The 6,817-nt window shown below is 37.4% G+C and overlaps 1 protein-coding gene across 3 annotated transcripts in view; it reads left to right on the top strand.

The window, feature by feature from the left end:
• The first annotated feature begins 1,951 nt into the window (after nt 1–1,951).
• rabgap1 (RAB GTPase activating protein 1) overlaps nt 1,952–6,817 on the top strand; it is a 75,231-nt gene continuing 70,365 nt past the window's right edge. For 2 of the 3 annotated variants that reach the window (XM_083929804.1, XM_083929802.1), the window contains exon 1: nt 1,952–2,064. The gene's annotated coding sequence lies outside the window, so the exon portion shown is untranslated. Of the gene's footprint in view, nt 2,065–6,457; nt 6,586–6,817 lie in introns of those variants that run through there. The other variant, XM_083929803.1, reaches the window with a different exon arrangement.

The raw sequence follows: 6,817 nt of genomic DNA, 5'->3' as shown, positions 1-6,817 counted from the left end.
GGCAGAGCCAGCATGACCACAACACAGTGAGCGGTTGTTTCTCACAGCTGACTGCTGTGCTAACTACTACCCAAACTGCTGAATGATGTGAGTTTACATCAGAGTTTGCACTGCTGAAGCAATGTTTTTTTTTAGTAATTAATTCATGATTAGGTTAGGCTGAGATTGCGCTTTGATGGGTTTGAGATGAAATACTGTAGAAGAGTTTAAAGATGTTTTGATGTCATTGACAAGAAGAATAAAACTTGACTTTCTAAGGTCAAAGTTTCTTCTGAAGACAGGTCAGATATTTGAAGCGTATATCATGGATATGTATATAGATGTATATCACAAAAGACCCAGACTTGGACTTTACTGCTGTGAGTAACTTAAGACCCAACCTGACTTAAAAAAAAACATACATTGAACATAGCAGCTTGAATAGGGTATAAATAAAATAGTTAAGAGGAAAAAGAAAATAGCATAAAATAATAACTTAGGCAAGTAGGCAATTCATTAAAAGAATCCCTGTAGCATATTAACTATGAGCCCATTTCTTATTATTTCTTATTTGTTTTCTTATTGTAATTTGGACAGACTCAAATTATGTCCTAAATTAAATCCTAAAATGTTCAAATGATTGCTGTGAGGACGTTGTGGATATGAAACTTTCCCATTATAATGAATGGGTTGATAGTATAAGTAATAGTTATTTTGTGGTTTTTGTTTTCAGTGGACCTATAATATTGCATATTTCATATTGAATGATTTGTTTGAGTTCCCGCGCATTATTGACAACCACAAATCTGGAGAAAATGTGTTGGTGGGATCAGAACCTCAATTTTCTAATATATTTATTTCAATTTCTTTGGAATAACATTGATACGGGAGAAGATGTGCACACACCCTGCTTGATCTACTTAAAAAAAATAAGGCAACTTTTTGCATCAGATTATTATTATTATTATATGATATGGATAAAGCAAGACAGGTTCTTGTATAACCTACTTAACTGGGTTGGGATTGCCTCCATAGGCTCTCACCTCAGTAGGTGGGTACTACAGAGTTTTTTGGCCACATGCCCTAACATGCACGCATGGATGGACGATCTATCCCAACAAGAGAACAGAAGGGAAGGAGTGGTAGCCACAAGTGCAATCATTTAATTTCCGCGATTGTTATTCTATCTGTATTCTTATCTCGACTTTACATATATTAAGCTGAGAGTTTAATGTTTGCTGTTTATTGTTTTACTTTCTATATTTATTAAACATTTTTTATACATCCTTATTCTCGTAGGAACATACGTGTTCTGTAAGCTGCTGGAAATCCAATTTCCTTGTGGGAGTCATGCCAAAGGGATCAATAAAGAAAAGTCTAAGTCTAAGTCTAACAAACAACAGAGAAACTGGTCTCTGTGAAAATGGAGGGACTAAACATGACTTAAGTCTCAATAAATAAATAAATGCGTAAATAAATATATAAATAAATCCAGGAATAAATAAATAAATACATAAATGAGTGCATAAATTAATATATAAATGAATACAGGAATAAACAAATAAATGCCTAAATAAATAAATAAATACGGAAATGACTAAATAAAATAATAAAGGCCTGGATGAATAAATAAACTCATGAATAAATGGTACCTCCTACCTCATTAAAATATGAACATAGAAATACATAAAGAAATACATGTATGTGAACAAAAACAAATGTAAAGCATTCATTTATTATTTTATTCATTTAAACATGTATTTATACATCTATTTATTTATTTAGAATTTATTTATTTATTACTGTATATATTTATACATTTATTGATGCATTGATTTATTTTGTTATTGAGACTTAAGTCATCTTTAGTCCTCCACATATGAGCATCATGTCAGTAGCTTAATGCCAACGGTTCCCCTCCCGCAGCACTATGCCAGAGGAGCACTGACAGGCGCATGCGCAATATGGGTGTCAGCGGGTTGGTTGGGCTTGTGTTTACAGCTCTGCTGGATGCTGATGGCTGCCGATGTTATTGGGAAAGTGCAATGTTGTGCCAACCGCCAGTGGAATAAATACAACCGACAGGTAAGCTGTTTTGCACCGCACTTCCACCGTCAACGTTAAATGCTGTTGTCTCTTCAGTTGTGAAACAAAATCCCTGTTTGTTGGTTGTAACTGCCATGGTAGCATGGCTAGCAGGCGTTAGCCAGCCATGCTACATAACGTTACAGTAATGGCCTGTTTCAAGGCTTCAGTGAGGGCCAGTCAGCAGGTTAATTCACCGAATTACACCTTTACACATCAGTTTGCTCTATAGTGACGGGACGGTTTCGCTTATTGGTCAATGTGCAGTTAAACATTTTAGTTGGACTGTGAATCGATGACTGCAAAGTGGCTATCTTAGCTAACGTATGGTAGGTTTGTAAGGGCTAAGTTAAAACTAGAGCTTGCTACATTAGGCTCAGCCTAACGTTATTGGGGAAAATATGATGTTAACCTTTAATTAAGTTATATATTAAATAACTTAGCTGTATGTAGCAGGTTTGCTTGTATCCAGATTGGGTGGTGTATCAGTGAGACCAGTACAATATAACCATGCTGAAGTAGCTGTGACTAATTTATTTGTATCTAATGTATTTATTTGTGTCAGCTGGATGTAATTTGTGTTCGATTTCAAAATACTGTGTGTGTGTGTGTGTGTGTGTGTGTAGGCTGGTAGTATCGTTTATGGTTACTTCTATGCACTTGCTCATTCAGTAATACTTCCCAATGCACTGATCATCACATCAACCACGTCTGTTTCTTATGTGGTACCATTGGAGCTCACTACACCAGTTAACGTAATATATAATGAAGACAAGGTTAGCTGAAGAAATCACATTATAATAACATCAGTAGCTCAATAGCCTAGTTTAGGCTTCTTTAACTAACTTAAAACAACACAAAATGAAAACCATTCATCCAATATAGGCTTTGATAGTGCATTATTGTTTAAAACTGTAGCCGTTAATACTAACTGTCCTGCAGATTCTGGACTTTTATTTATATATTTCTCAAGTTAAGTACTCTGCCATAACAAGCATTTAAACCATGCTATATTTTGTTAGTGTAAGTTCTGCTATTGTCACATGATAAAGGAGTGTTCAGCAGTAGGGACCGTTTGAGAAGTCTCTGTGGTGGCGTGCGAGGGCGTGTGTGACAGGTCTGCTGTAGGGCTGCAGGTATCAAATCTTTTTGTAATCGAGTACTCTACCGATTATTCCATCGGTTAACCGAGTAATCGGATAAAAATAAAATGATAATTTTAGGGAGAGAGAGGGAGAGATTTTCGACTATCTTAAGTTACTCGATTAATTGTTTAAGCCCTAATCTGCTGTGAAGCATTGCCTGATGAGCTGGATTTTTGACCCCACTGACATGTTTTACCAGTCCGTTAGACACAGAAACACTCATTACAATACCAAAAATAAATGCTATGATACATTTACCAACTGTGTGTGAATAGCATATTAATGCACTATCATCTTCTAGAAGAGTATTTTAAGGATACATTTTTAATCCAACTTCTCTGACCCTGATTCCAACGTTTCAAAAAGGCATGTAACAGCATCCTTCTTAAAAAAGATAAGCTAACTAAATTCTGTGTTTTAGGGTTACACTGCACAGCTCGGTCAATCAGTCATTAAGTAGTGCAAGTTGACTGACAATCTGATATGCTGAGCAAGTAACCTGTTTTCACTCTTTCTACTGGAAGAACAATTAGTTGCAGCAGCAAACCCACTGTCACTAGCTTAATGCCTAAGCCTACTGTTGACCAAGAATAGTATTGTTGATCCCAGTAGCCTCGCCCTTGTCTCTTTGTGAGTCCGTTTACTTTTTAGTGACAGTGAGCCAAATGTACCAGCTGACACTTCGCTTGCGTCAGCTCCTTGTTCCGTTTCTGTTTCCGGAAACACAGGTATAACAGTAATGAAAGGTGACATGCACAAAAACACATAACCCAGATTTGGGAGTATGCAAATATTTGCTGTATTAACAATTATTAATGTGTGTGTACATGTAAGTAGAGAAACAAGGGTAGAGGTCAGTGCTTCATCAGATGTACTTTCTAGTTGCTATTTTCTGATTCAAGTCAATATGAGTATTATCCCCAAAGCAATTTCAGTCAAAAGCAACTGTCAAAAATATTTGTCTAGGAAATTTCCTAGACAAATAACCAAGTTTAGTTGCTTTTGACTGAAATTACTTTGGGGATAACGATGACCAGAACATTCACAGGCTAATATGAGTATTGCATATTTTAATACATTTGGACTAGTGCCAATACTTTACTGACACATGTATTTTTTTAAATTGGTCTTTGTACAACACAATACTTTTTCAGGCATGTCTGTAAGCCATTGTAAGCCAAAGGCAAGCACAATACAATACCATGATTCTAATTATCATCAAGTTATGCAGTCTGAGGAGTTATGAGAACAATTGCCTTAGCCTACATTGTTATTCAATTGATCAAAGTTAACACCAAAATACTAACAAGCAATTTCATCAATAAATAGAAAGGGCCAAAGAATGTTGCTTATCCTTTAATTTGAGCATTTGCATGTCAGCTTCTGCCCTTGTATCCATCTCCTATGATAGCTAAATTGGGTTTGCACTGAACCCTGAATGCTCTACAAGTCCCAACAACACCCCTCAGATGCACCTGTCATTTTGAGAGCTGGTGGAGCCTGCATGTCGGCCGGGGGACTGGCTTCAACCCCAGTGGATTTGTGTTTCCTTGCAGTTGATGTGGACAAGAAGAAAGGCGACCATGTAGGGTGAAAAGCATGAAAATATATTTCATGGATGGGAGAGGAGTTCAAAGGTACATAGAAATACATTTCTTCCATGCTTATGGTTGACCCAAAAGTAATCATAGTTTTAAAACATCAAAAATGTACTTAAAGGAAATATTTTTGGTGGCATTAGGGCAATGTCTAGGAAGTATCTGTGGGAGGCTGTCAAATAAATGTAACATAAATATATCTGGTACTCCACAGTAGATAAAAGTATTTGGGGGTTATCTTTGAGGGAGTCTTGCACTGCTTAGTAAAGAATCAGTAATTGGAAGTTTACTCACTGACTTAACTGGTTTCGCCAATCTTGTTGCACCATTTTTTTTCTTAGTGTGATGCTGTGATTCGTCTGCTATCCTTTCAGATCAGAAAAGTAAATGTTTGCTTTAATGATATTTAATGACTTACCCTGAGTCAGATGGATGATAAAATGAATTTAAAATTCATAAATTCCCTTCAGATTATTCAGACCTCCAGTCATCAACCCAGCCCAAACTTTAATTAGTGTTAAGAATCACCTGACAGCTAAGTATTTGCCCATTTTAATTTTTTGATTTGTAGGAAAGGAAAATAATCTAGGGACTGGCTTTTAGATTTTATGATTTGGCAAATCAGTGATATTTCAGTCCTCAATTTAGAGGCTTCCTGATCTTCTGCAGTGGCAACTGCTTTATTTAGTTGGACCCCACCTTTGTTGGCCAGATTTCACTCTGTTTAAACTTGTATTTAATAAAGTATTGTCGCTAGGCATAAAGAACTGCAGAAATGAAAGAAAAGTATTGATTACATTACACCCATTAATAATGTAGAATGTCAATTCTATGACTATGGTATTGTGAGAGTGAAACTAATGTCTTTTCTCTCGCTTTTATTTTGGAGAATGTACACAAAATGGCTATATAATTAACCTACTCTTTCATTTTTACCGCATATGGACCTTACTCAGTGACGCTGCTTTCACCCTTCACCCTTAGCAACTGTTTGTTGTTGGAGCATACCCACTTAAACACACAAGTGTAAGCCATAGTTCTGTTTCTATACACCAATGCTAATAACATCTCTGTGAATAGCCACACATTGTGCAGCTCAGTATCTCACAGTGGAGGTGTTTGCTGCAGTCCGTGCTCCATTTCAAAGCAAAAGGCAGGCCTGCACTGAGTTTGCCTGACTTCTGTTTTTTTTAGGTGTTTTTAGGTCTAATTCCCGGATAGCAAACTGAAAGTCTGCGCTCTGCTATAGATCTGAATTGAGATGATAATCAGATGCTGGAAGAAGATGAAAATTGGGGACAGCATGTGTGTGTGTTTCCTTGACTTGTACAATTCATGACCTGCTCATTCAGAGCTCCTTTTCCATTCATTTCCTGTCTCTTCTCTTTTGTACCCTACAGTGACTCTACTTGTGTTAATTCAGACTTTTCTGTCATTCCTTTTCCCCATTCTCTCTCTCTCTCTCTCTCTCTCTCTCTCTCTCTCTCTCTCTCTCTCTCTCTCTCTCTCTCTCTCCCTACCTCCCCCTTTCTCCCTTTCTCCCTGCTATCTCTACCTAGCTGAAATCAATGCTGTGAGGCGTGTCGAAAGGGACTGTGTTGCAAGCCTGAATGCTTTCTGGCTGTGTCTGGCTGTGTCTTCCTCTCTCTTGTGAGGTGTACGCAGGGCCCAGCTGGCAGCCCAGAACAGCCCGTTCAGCTGAAGAGTGGTAGGGAGAAGGAAATTGAAAAGATTGGAATAGGTTTCCACCATGCACTTTTCTACACATGGATTGAAAGGTGTGTTTGTTACAGATTAGAATACTTTTCACCTGTTAGTCTGTGACAAACGGCTAAGAGAAGTCACTCGTCAGTTATTTGGTCCCAAAATGAAACAGAACTCTGCACAATCTGTTGCAGGACACACCCAGACTACAACCTAACTGCTGTTATCACTTTGTGTGTCAGTTTGTGAGTTGGTAAAGCTCAGCCCTACCCCACCAGAAGCCTTGTTTTGCAATCCTGAAAAATA

This window comes from Echiichthys vipera (genome assembly GCF_963691815.1).
Source record: "Echiichthys vipera genome assembly, chromosome: 16".
Classification (NCBI taxonomy): Eukaryota; Metazoa; Chordata; class Actinopteri; order Perciformes; family Trachinidae; genus Echiichthys; species Echiichthys vipera.
This window is presented reverse-complemented; position numbering and strand designations above follow the sequence as displayed.